General features: G+C 41.1%; 1 protein-coding gene across 4 annotated transcripts in view; it reads left to right on the top strand.

The window, feature by feature from the left end:
• CEP57L1 (centrosomal protein 57 like 1) overlaps nt 1-12,864 on the top strand; it is a 64,571-nt gene that overhangs the window by 683 nt on the left and 51,024 nt on the right. The gene's annotated exons all lie outside the window — the stretch shown is intronic.

The following is a 12,864-nucleotide window of genomic DNA, read 5'->3' as shown; positions in this document are numbered from 1 at the left end:
CGTCTTTGCCTGTTCGTGGACATACGTGGAGTGGGTTAAGAACCCCTGGCACAATTGCATTTGTCTGCCTTTACCTATGGGGCGTACTGTGGGTTTACTTCAATAAGATTTGAAGCAGGTAGTGGAATCGCCTGAGACTGAAAGGAAGAGGAGTGACCTCGGTATTCCTAAACGAGATCTCGTAAGGCTGTGCGGATAGTACACGGTAGTGACGTATACAGTACACAGTGTGTGTCCTCCTCTCCCGCGGCCCCCGCCCCCAGTTTAATAACTTTGAAAGATTTATTCATTTAAAGGAAATCACATTGCTTCTGGGCCTTTTAGCTAAGAGCAAGTGCAGCTGAAAACAATCTCGACTGTTCGTTTTTGAGGTCATTACTCCTGAGAATAGTTGAGGTCTGAAAGGCCATGTGTGGGTCAGTCATCTGTGACTCAGTTAATTCTTCATATTGCAAAACAGAGGTCCCTCTCAGACTTAGTCTTTCTCAGCATTGGGTGTGTAGAGCTGAGAAAAGGCAGCATTTAGCTAGGTGCTTCCAACACAGCCTGGCATCGTTGGGATGGCTAGCAGAGCACCGAGGGTGAATAGCCAAGTCAGGAACATCTTGATCCCCGTGTGGTAGAAGCCTAAAGATTAAGCTAGGAATGAGAGATGGGGTGCTTGGAAGAAGCGGCAGTAAGCCAAACCAAATCCTTTCGGGGGAATGGGCACAGAATAGCTGTTTGAAGCTAGAGGTACTGTTTTCATTTGTTTGTTTGTTTGTTTGTTTTAGTAAGTAATCTGTTCCTGAACCAGTTCAGTGAATCAGCCTAATTGGGCAAGGCCTGATACATTCTAATGCTATTGTTTTGACTAAAAGAACTTCTCAGGAATGTGATTTTAAAAAGCGAACCCAAAATGATGCCCTTTCAGTCTTCTTTTTGGACTCATTGTTCCTTTTCCAGTTGCAAAAGATCCGTAGTTTCTTAATTTTTTATTTGAAATGTAGAATTATATAGAGAGGGAGAAGTAGGAACCCCCAAACACACTCCCTATAGATTTATTTATTTGCTTGCAGAAATCAGAGTGAGGGAGAGACCGAGAGAGATGTTACGTATGCTGGTTCATTCCCCAAACAGCTGGAGTAGAGAGCTGGGGCACAGTCCAAATCCACGAGCTTCTTCCAGGTCTCCCAATGGGTGTGGGCACTCGCATGTTTGGGTCGTTCTCCACTCTTTACCAGGCACATTACAGGGAGCTGGATTGGAAGTGGAGCAGCCAGGTTTTCAACCAAGGCCCAAGTGGGATGCCACTAAATCACAGTGCTGGTGCCAGACTGAAGTTTTGAAAATAAAGCTGATCAGCTTTTTCTCTTATATGAAACTATCCAGTGGTGTCTTGCTGCTCCTAATGTAGAGACAACAGTCCATTATGTCATCTGGTCTCTTTTCTCATCTCTCCCAGCTACCTTAGTATACAAGTCTGCAATTCAGCCATACAGAACTTTGTTCATCACTTGTTCTCATGTCCTTTCACACAAATATTCACTCAACAGATCACTGCAGTGCCAATCAGATGGCTAGGAGCTAGCCTTGGGCACTGTCATAGGATCTGCATTCTAGTACTGAGAGAGTAAATAGGAAGATGACATAATACATGAAGATAAAGCCAGTAGAGGAAAATGCAAACCCACTAGGCTTAAGAGAGTGCCAGGTTGTAAGGGGCTAGGTTCCCTTTAATAAGGTGGTCAGAGAAAACCTACTCATACAGGAGCCTTTGAAAGGATGAGCAGGAGTGGGAGCAAGCCACATAGGTGTCTGGGTAAAGAACCCAGTGCAAAGCACGGCCTGGGCAGAGGCCTGTGTGTGGCAGCAGACTCGCATGGGGAGCAGCAGCGTGGGGCTGAAGTGGCTGGAGCACAGTGAGGGCAGGAGAGCAGCAGGCAGCAAGAGACCAAGCAGGTAGCTGAAAGGACTTGGATTTGGATTTGTTTGTAAGATCTGTTTGTTTATTTTTCAAAAATCAGAGACAGGTCTTGTATCCACTGATTCACTCTCCACAAACTACTGGCCAGACTGGATCAAGCTGAAGTAGGAACCAGGAACTTAATACAGGTCTCATGGGTGGTGGGAGGTCCACGGAAACCCTTGGGGGGTTTTGAGCAGGCCTGGATATGATGTGACATTTTAAAATGATTACTGGATGTAACACAGGTTGACTGTGGACCACAGAAGCAAAGGTGGAAGCAGGGAGACTGATTAGGAAGCTCAAGGGACAGTCCAGATGAGAAATGATTGTGCTGGTGTGAACCAAGGGAGTATGAAGAGGCCCAAATCCAGATCTGTTTGGATGGACCAGTCAACAGACTTTACAACAGATTCAATGTGAGACATGAGCATCAAAGATGACACCTTGTTTCCAGTCTGAGTAACTACAGGGAAGGAGTTGACCTTTATTGTCCTAGGAAAATCTCCCAGTATGTATATGGAGAGGAAGAAAGGGATCCATAATTCAGTTTGTCCCCGTTACATTTGAGATGTCTCTGTATGTTGAAATTGAACTGTGGAAGAGACAGTTGGATGAATTAGTCTGAGGATGAGGAGGAACATCTGACCATAGCTGTCACTTGAGGGTTTCACAGCAGTATTTTGGTAGCAGTTGTTGGTATCACCGAAGGAAGTGCTCCATGGTGTTGAGGTGGATTTGGAGTTATCTGCAGAGGTGACTACAACGATCAGTTAGTGATGAGAGGAAAATTCACAAGGTAGTGTCCTAGACACCAAACAAAGTTGGGAAGCATAGGGTTATTCTAAATGGTGTTGACGGGGGAGGTGGTTAAAAATGACCACTGTGTTTAGCAATGTGGAGATTGTTGAAAATTACAGGGGCCTGTTGTTTTGGATTAAGTTCTTGCATTGAGCCCCAAAAAGGTCAGACTAAAAGCCAAATGGAATCGCCTATGCTGAAGTTCCACATCACCAAACTAAAGCTAAGTTGTGAAGCTGACATGCTGAGAATTCAGGAGAATGAGAGCTGAAGACCAGTGCCTTCCTTGATCCCTGCATCCTGTAAGGCTGACACAAGGTGACATGAATTAATTTGATGTTGCAATTACCTGTGTCCACCCTAGAATAAGTAGGCTGGAATGGCCAGTGCGCTCTGTGTTTTGTGTATCTGTTTTTTTCAGCCCTCATTTGGCAATAACTTCAGTCTGTCTTGTGCAGCCAGTCAGAACACTTATCCGTTTAATGGAATAAATGGTGTCCAAAAGACACCAGTAGACTCAGTGAAATAAGCCAATACTAAAAGGACAGATATCATATGTTTTGATAAAAGGCAACCTTCATACAAAATACAAGATCAATAGATGTATAGCTAAACATGCATGTGTATATATATGTAAGTATTCATTTAAAGGAACTAGAAAATAGACTGTCATACCCAGAAGTGAGGATACATCGCAGTATGCACCTCTACTCCCAAATAAAAGATGGAATCCCAATGAAACTGTACAATATATCTTGACAATAGGATGTTGCACTTTCTGTAATAGTCTATACCTACAATGTCATGATACAATAAATGATGGGCCTGTGTCCATTTTTGAAGGGCTATGATTGTAAAATAGGGGAAATCAGGAGAGAGGGAACGAGGAGGGGGAGATGGGAAATCTCCAAGTCTGTGGAAACGTGTGATAAAAAATAAAGGCTTTTTAAAAAAAATCCAGATTTGTTTATTTTTATTGGAAAGTCAGATTTAAAGAAAGAAGGAGACAGAAAAATCTTCTGTCCGCTGGTTCACATCCCAAGTGGCTGAACGGCAGGAGCTGAGCTGATCCGAAGCCGGGAGCTGGGAGCCCGGAGCCCGGAGCCCGGAGCCTCTTCCACGTCTCCCATGCAGGTGCAGGGTCCTAAGGCCTTAGGCCATCCTCTACTGCTTTTCCAGGCCACAAGCAGGGAGCTAGAAGGGAAGTAGAGCCTCTGGGACATGCACTGGCACTCATGTGGGATCTCAGTGTTTGCAACATGAGGATTTAGCCACTAGGCTATCATACCAGGCCCCCAATAAATATTTTTAACCTACATTTCTGTGATTTTGTCTTTTGACACGGCAATTTGGGATCTTGCTAAGAGGTTGGGTAAGATGGGAGAGAACAGGGACAGGAGCTAGTGACAGCGAATGTGGGAGCTGCCCCGCTGATGCCGTCTTCCTGGTCCAGGCTGTTCTGGACTTTGGCTTAGACTCTTCGGCCTTCAGGTCTTAGCTCAAATGCCACACTGTGTCAGAGAAGTGTCCCTGAGCTGATTAAGCGCTCCTCTCATATTCTTTTTGTACATCTACTTTTGCTTTAAAAAATCATTTTTTATGTAAAAGAGCTATAGAGAGAGGGAGGGAGAGATACAGATCTTCCCCCTGTTAGTTCCAGCCCCAAATGGCCTCAGTGGCTAGAGCCCATCCGGTCCAGCCTGGTCGGAAGCTGGGAGCCAGGAGTTGCCACTCACCTCACACTTATGTGCAGAAGCCCAAGCACTTGAGCCATCCTTTGCTACTTGCTCTGGCCATTACTGTGGAGCTGGATCAGCTGTGGAGCAGCTAGGACTCCAGCCAGCGTGCAAGGGGATGCCAGCACCGGAGCTGGTGGCTTTACCTGCTAGGCCACAGCACTGGCCCCTACTTTGACTTGTTAGTATGTAGATCTATTCTTGTTTGTACCAGAGTCTGGTTGAAGTGTATCTGCTCAAGTAAAAACTTAAGCATACAAGATGAGTGACTGCCAATTTCTGCTCATTGCATCTTCTGAATGTTTCTAGTATGTAGTATGAACTCAAATGAAAGAAGAAAATGTTGCAGAATTTTCAGTTATTACATATTTACCTATTATCTACAGAAACAGTGTGGGTAGAAAAAAAGACTTTATAGTGAAAGCATTTTAGGGAATTTGTCTTAAGAAAGCAAAACTTCTATTGCTTGTAAACTGTAGTGTTCACTGTCATGAAATAGGATTTAAAAATCTCTCTGGGGCCCGGCAGCGTGGCCTAGTGGCTAAAAGTCCTCGCCTTGAACACCCCGGGATCCCATATGGGCGCCGGTTCTGATCCCGGTAGCTCCACTTCCCTTCCAGCTCCCTGCTTGTGGCCTGGGAAAGCAGTCGAGGACAGCCCAATGCTTTGGGACCCTGCACCCGCGTGGGAGACCCGGAGGAGGTTCCAGGTTCCCAGCTTCGGATCGGCGCAGCACCGGCCGTTGCAGCTCACTTGGGGAGTGAATCATCGGATGGAAGATCTCCCTCTCTGTCTCTCCTCCTCTCTGTATATCCAACTTTGTAATAATAATAAAAAAATAAATCTTAAAAAAAATCTGAAATGCAGAAATACAAAGAGAGACGGAGGGAGAGATGAGAGTTAGAGATTGAGTTTGATTGATCTTTCCACTGATTCACTCAAATGACTGCAATTGCCAGGCTGGGCCAGGCCAAAGCTAGAAGCCAAGAGCTTTCTCCAGGTTTCCCACGTGGGTTCATGGACCCAAAGACTTGCACCATCTTCTGCTGCCTTCCTAGATGCAAGCAGTGGGGAGCTGGGTCAGAAGTGGAGCAGACAAGACTTGAACTGGCATCTATTAGGGATGTCAGTGACTCAGAGGGTAGCTTAACTGGCTAAGCCACAGTAACAGCTCCACAATCTGTTCCTCATACCTCATCTAGTTAAAAAGAGTGAAAGGGTGTTGCTACTTTAAATAAGTAGTGTGCTAGTCAAGAGAAAAAGCTGACTGTTCTCCCAAGAGGCGTCACACAGCATCATTCATTATGGAATTTATTTATAAAATTACTCTCAAAAAAAAAAAAAAAACCTCCTAAAAGCTTAGAAACACCGCCTTGCTGGCACTGCAGAGTTTGTGACAGTTGGAGGTGTGTGTGTGTGTGTGAGATACACATTAGTCCTATATGTGTACCAGAGTTACATTCACAGATGACTGGTGAATTTATCAGAATGCCAGCATTTGTACTTGAGATGTTTGTCAGGTGGATGGCATACTGATTCTCTGAACAGTTTGTTTTGTGTGTGAGAAACTTACATGAGAAATCAGATTGACTAGCTACTTTGATTCAGAACACAAGAAATTAGAGGCTATATGCTAGTCGCTTAGTAGTTTTAAGCTGTTGGAGAGACTGTTGGAGCTGTAACTGCTCTCCCCACTTCCCGAGTTACTTTTGTCTGCTTCCATCATCTTTTGGATGAAAACATGGCTTTGGTAGGTCGGTGGGTAGTTTGGTGTATTTGCATCGCTGCCTAGTTTCTGCTCTTAGAACTACTGTAGCTCTACAAACTAATTTTGCATTTATCTGCTCTGATCTATTATAGCCTCATTTATAGTCCAGTCTTCAAAGGTGTCAACAGACAAAATTTCAATAAAGTTTATTAAATAATTGAATTGGATTCTGTTTGCAATTTGCCAGTTAAGTAAAATAGAGGGCTGCTACGCTGGACATGACAGAACAGTGATGGTCGTGTCTAGATGGGGAAACTGGTTTGAGCAGGAACTAGAACTGGAATAAGGTAAAAAAGGAGACTGGTTAATGAGATGACTTTAATGCTTTCCTTTTAAGGGTTAAAATAGAATTTCATTGCCATACCAATGAACACTGGCTTGCTTGTAGATTTGGAGATTATCTCTCTCAGTGAGAGTTCATTTCTTTTTATTACTGACAATAAGTCATTGTGTGGATGTATCATAGTTGGTTCAATTGCCTTTTGAAGGGTATCTTAGTTGGTTCCAGTTTTGAACAATTACGAACAAACCTGTTGTAAACATGCGCAGGTGTTGTGTAGACCTAAGTTTTCATTTCTTTTGGGTAAATAAGTACTTACTTGCTGGCTCGTTGCATAACCTTATGTTTGGCACTGTGGGAGACACTCCTGTCTTCCAAAGCTTCTGTGCCATTTTGTGTTCAGAGTGCCTGTTTTGGGTCCAGTTTAACATTTTTTTTTCTTTTGTGGATCATGTTTTTGGTGTTGTATCTAAAAAGTCATTGCCATATCCAGGGTCACCTACGTTGTTTTTTTTTTTTTTTTCATGTTCTAGAGGTTTTACATTTTTGTGTTGCATGTATAGGTCTGTGATCTATTTTGAGTAAATTTTTTCTAAAAGGTCTAAAATGTGAGGCTAGATTATTTGTTTATTTATTACATTAGTAGTTTCTACTAGGTCTGATTAATAGCTGTTTTGATCAATAATGTTAAAAGTTAAAAAAAATTAAAAATAGCACACCAGATCTTTACAGTTTTGTAAGATCATTGTTAAAACTGTTCTTTCAAAGAGACAGTTCAAGTCAGCCTGGAGATGAGGCCGGAGCTTTATCTGGAAGCCATCAGGAGACAGGCCTCATAGTTCCATTTCAGGGCTGCTTTGCTGTTATCTCTTGTTGACATGTGCAATTGGCCATGTGCTCTAAGTGCAAATTGTTAGTGAGGCAGACTTCCTAAAAGTAGGAATATTAGTCTCCAGTGGAGCTGCCTGATTTGTCTCCCTTACTGTTTCTTCACTGGTTTTCTGCTTGGTTCCATGGGGTTGTAAAAATCTGCCTGTGGTTTCTGCCCAGTAACTGTGGCCCTTTAATCCTCAGGAAACAATGGAGCTGTTTAAACCAAGTGAACAAATTAACAGATCCCCTTCTATGATGACTACCTTCAGGTGTTGAAAGGAAAATATCTTAATTATCAATCATTTAATAACAAGCAGTTCTGTGCTTCCTTGATGTCTTTTCTTTCAGTTCTTGAGGAATATCTTGTCAACTGAATATTTTTAAACATACCTTTGTATGTCCTAAGCCTATTAAATTTTGAATCTTCAGATTTTATTTAGAAGATTTCTTTACCAAATTTGATTTGAATGAGTTACTTTCAGCCTTTCAAAAACCATCTTTCTGAAATATTATCATTCAAACTAATCTCAGAGTTAAGGTCCTTTTTAAAATGTTATTTTGCTACAATCTTTCAGGAACAGATGAAGAAACTACTTAAATTAAGTTTCTTTATTTTCACTAGTTTTTCTGTCTTTGACGTATTCAAATTATTGTGCTGTTCTTTGAATGTCTAAATCTTCAGTATTACTGATTTAAAAATCTAATGGGTAAACTTAGAACAATTTTAATAATGTAGTTGCTAAATATCTACTTATTTTGCTTTTTCTGAGTCATGAGCCAACTCGAGCATTTATGTCCAATATATGCCATGAATTTTATAAATCAGTCTCACTGCTGCCTTTATTCTTTTTTAAAAATGATTTATTTATTTTACTTGAAGTCAGAGTTACAAAAAGAGAGGAAATCACAGACAGAGAATCTTCCTCCCGCTGTCTTATTCACCAAAAGGTCACAATGGCCAGAGCTGAAAGCTGGGAGCCGGAAGCTTCTTCTGACTCTTCCGCATGGTTTCAGGAATCCAAGGCCTAGGGCCATTCTCCACAGCTTTCCCAGGCCATAAACAGGGAGCTGGATGGGAAGGGAAGCAACTGGAACTTGAACTATTGCGCATAGCTTGCTGGTACGGTAGGAGAACGTACTGTGCGTTTGTGCTTATCCACCGTGCTGGCCCCTACTATTGGCTTTATTTTTTTTATTTGTTTTCCTTGTCTGCATGTTTTGCATGAATATATTCATATTAAAGGCATAATGATAAAATTTATCATTTTGAAAGCATTGAAATTTCAAACAAACACAAAAATAATAGAATAACATGCTTTCATGTTGCAGCTGGCATGAGCAAGTCGTATTTTTTTCAGTGAGAAAGAATATTACATGTGGTGGAAAGTGTCCTTGGTACAATAATGTGGTGTTATGTTTTTAAGAAGTTTTACACAGGAGACATCTTACCATAGATAATATTATGTAACTTGTATTTTCACTCAACAGTATGTTTTGAGAGCCCACCTTCATTGGAAATAATAGATCTAGTTTTTAAATTTTAGCAGCCATATGGTGTTTTATTCTAAGAATGTGACAGTTTACTTATCCAATCCTGATTTATGCATGTTTCAGTTATTTTAATTTTTTAAATTTGTTTCCTCTATTGTAAACAGTGCTACAATGAACATTCTTCTCACCAAATGGATCATTTCCTCTAGGGTTCACTCATAAATGCTAATGTGGAATTGTTGAGTTATATAGGTTATATACAGTACTACAATTTTAAAATTGCCCCCCACAATTTCATACCAGTTCATATTCTTACCAGCAGTTCATGGGAATTTTTATTTCCCCTACATTCTTGTCAATCTAATGGGTGAGAATACTTTTGTTTTTGTGTTCATTTGCATTTTTTTGCGTTTTTTGCTATTCATGTTTTTCTTTTTTAATTAATCTTTAAAAAGGCTTTTTTTATATTTATTGGAGAGTCGGATTTACAGAGAGAAAAAGATCTGTCATCTGAATCACTTCCCAAGTGGCAGCAAAGGCCAGAGCTCAGCTGATCTGAAGCCAGGAACCAAGAGCTTCTTCCAGGTCTCCCATGTGGGTGCAGGGTCCCAAGGTTTTGGGCCATCCTCTACAACTTTCCCAGGCCACAAGTAGGGAGCTGGAAAGGAAATGGAGCTGCTGGGACACAAACAGGTGCCCATATGGGATCCCAGCATATGCAAGGCGAGAACTTTAGCCACTAGGATACCACACTGGGTCCTATTCATGTTTCTTAATCTTTTAACCCTGGTTGCTGTCTTGCGCAATGTTTTATTGTTGTTTTTAACTTATTTGGGAGGCTGAATGGGAGAAAAATGGCATGAGCTCCCAGTGCCCCAGTGCCTGCAGTATCCAGGACTAGGCTGGGCCAAAGCTGGGAGCCCATAACTCAAGCCAGGTCCCCCAAAGGCGTAGTAGGAACTCAACTGCTATCTTTGTAAGGTCTGGAAATTGTAGCTGAGAGCCAGAACTGGGAATCAAAACTAGACCCGTAAAGCCAAACTGGCATGCAGGCATCCTAACTGCGAGGCTAAATGCTGCTACCAATGCTGTGCTTTTAATACATTACACATGTGCTCTCTTTACACTTTGTCAGTGTGTTTTTGTTGTATAGAATTTTTAACCTTAATATGATAATTTTTAGTATAGTCCTTTCCCTTCTTGATTTATAAATTTTGTAATTAAGGATCTCTTCATACCCAAAGTCTAAAACACATCCTATATTTTATCTACATAATTGAAGGTTTGTTTTTCTTAATGTAGGTATTCAGTCCAGCTAGAAGTTATTTTTTGTGTTTGGCATCAAGTAAAAAATACATACATTTATAATATGGATAACATATATTTGCACAGATTGCACATAGGTGGTCTCTTCCTCTGTGAAAATGCCTTCTTTTTCATATGCCAAGTTCCCATGTAGAGGGGAGTGTGTTTCCTAGGATCTCTTCTGTTCCCGTGCTCTCTTTGTCTTAGCTTGGAATTGTACTCCTGTTCGATTACTCAAGTGCTATAATGAATCTTAAAACCTAGAGAATGGTTTCAGCTGCTTATTCATTTTCACACATTTCTTAGAACTTTTTATTTAGTATTATCCCTATGATTCCTATTATTTATTAGCCTATTATGTGAATGAGTTTTGAAATTACAATTTCTATGTACATTATCTTACATTTTCTATGCTGAAAATCGTATTGGCTTCAGGTAACAATTGTTTTTATGTCTTTTCCTTGTATGTTTGATTTTCTGTTTCATTGTTAGGATCTTAGCTTGGTCTTAAGGAGTACTATCAACAAGAGAGAATGATTTTCAGTTATATGGTATTTTTAATATCTAAGGTGGACTTCTGTTCCTTGCAAAGGAATACCTTTGGTTTATTTTAGGTGACATTTAACTTATTGAAGTTGTAGGGTTTTTTTTTTTTTTTATTCTTGTAAGATAATTTGTCTTTTGAAATACGAAGTGAAACGGATCTTCCATCCAATTGTCCACTCTCCAAATGGCCACAACATCCAGTTTGGGGCCGGGCTGAAGCCAGGATCCAGAAAATTATTCTGACCTCCCACATGGTGGCCTGAACTCAAGCACTTGAACCATGATCTTATGCATTCCATGGCACGTCTGCAAGAATCTGGGTTGGAAACGGAGTAGCTAGGGTTTAAAACGGCATTCCAGCGCACAGTGCTGGCATCACAGGGAGCAGATAAGCTTGCTGTGTTACCAAAGAGTATCCTCAAATTGTAACTTTTTTAAACATAGTTTTTTCCTAAACCCTTGTGTTTAACTACACATCTTAATACAGAGGTGTATGAATATATATATGTATATGTTTATATATGTGTGTGTGTGTGTGTGTGTTTAGGACTAGTAATTTTTGCATGGAAATAGGGTTTTTGATGTTTCTACTTGAATATTGGTAACTGATATTCTGAAAGATTTAATTACTCCTTTAAAAACATGTTTCACAAGTAGTATGACTTTCTCTGTTTTGGAGATTCTCATTAGAAGCATCTTTAATATGCTCCTCTGCCAGCACGATGTTTCAGTTGTCCAATCCTCATCTACAAATACCAACATCCCAAAAGGGTGCTAGTGTCTCGACTGTGCCACTTCCCATCCAGCTCCCTGCTTATGGCCTGGGAAAGCAGTAGAGCTTGGCCCAGGTCCTTGGGACCCTGCACCCAAGGGAGAGGGCAACCTGGAAAAAACTCCTGGTTCCTGGCTTAGTATCTGCTCAGTTCTGGCCATTGTGACCATTTGGAAAGTGAACCACCAGATGGAAGATCTTTCTCACTTTGTCTCTCCTCTCTGTATATCTGCCTTTCCAATAATGATAAATAAAACTTTTTTTAAAGACTAGATTATACCTAAAGAAGCTGACTAATTTTTTTTAAAGATTTATTTATTTTTTATTGGAAAGGCAGATATACAGGGAGGAAGATCTTCCGTCCGATGGTTCACTCCCCAAGTGGCTGCAATGGCTGGAGCTGAGCCAATCTGAAGCCAGGAGCCTCCTCTGGGTCTCTCAAGCAGGTGCAGGGTCCCAATGCCTTGGATCATCCTCAACTGCATTCCCAGGCCACAGGCAGGGAGCTGGATGGGAAGCAGGGCAGCCGGGATAGAACCGGCGCCCATATGGGATCCCAGCGCGTTCAAGGCGAGGACCTTAACCGCTACACTATTGCGCCGGGCCCTGGAGCGGCTAATTTTGTCTTACTTATTTCCCCAAACTTATTTACCTGGAAATTAATTTAGAAAGTAGCTGTTTAACATCTGGTGTGGTTCAGCGATAAAATTGCTTCTTGGGATACCTACATCCCAAAAGTGCTTCCTGCTAATGTGGCTAGAAGACAGCAGTTCATGGCTCAAGTACCTGGGTCCCTGCCAGCCATACGGAGATCCAGCGTAAGTTCTAGGTTCCTGGCTCTAGCGTGGCCCAGCTCTGGCTGTTGCAGGTATTTGAAGAATGAGCCAGTGGGTGGAAAACCCGCTGTTTCTCTATCTGATTCCATTTTGGATAACAACAAAACTAAAAAATATTGGAAAATAAGTATATACTGTTTTATTTTTTTATGCCAACTTACTTCTTAAGTTTCTTTGTAACATGAATTTTCTGATCTCTCCCCAACTATTCCTGTTCTCAAATTGAAATTTTGTAAGACATTTTATCATTTAACATATATATTAAGCAGCATGTATTAGAAAACTCAGATGAAAAAAGACAATTTCAGTCTTTGAAGACCTAACATACAGTAAAACTACAGAGCCATAAATTGTTAAGTTATAACACTATCTTATTCCTTCAAAAAACCCAAAAGTACTACCAAATGCAGTTTAAAGGCAAATCTTCATTCAGAGAGGCTAAGTGTGGGAAAGACACACTCATCACATGTAGTAGTGTTTGCTAACACTTAGATATATTTTATATTATATT

Source organism: Ochotona princeps, chromosome 1, assembly GCF_030435755.1.
Source record: "Ochotona princeps isolate mOchPri1 chromosome 1, mOchPri1.hap1, whole genome shotgun sequence".
NCBI lineage: Eukaryota > Metazoa > Chordata > Mammalia > Lagomorpha > Ochotonidae > Ochotona > Ochotona princeps.
Note: the sequence above shows the minus strand (reverse complement) of the source record. Positions and strands in the feature narration are given on the sequence as shown.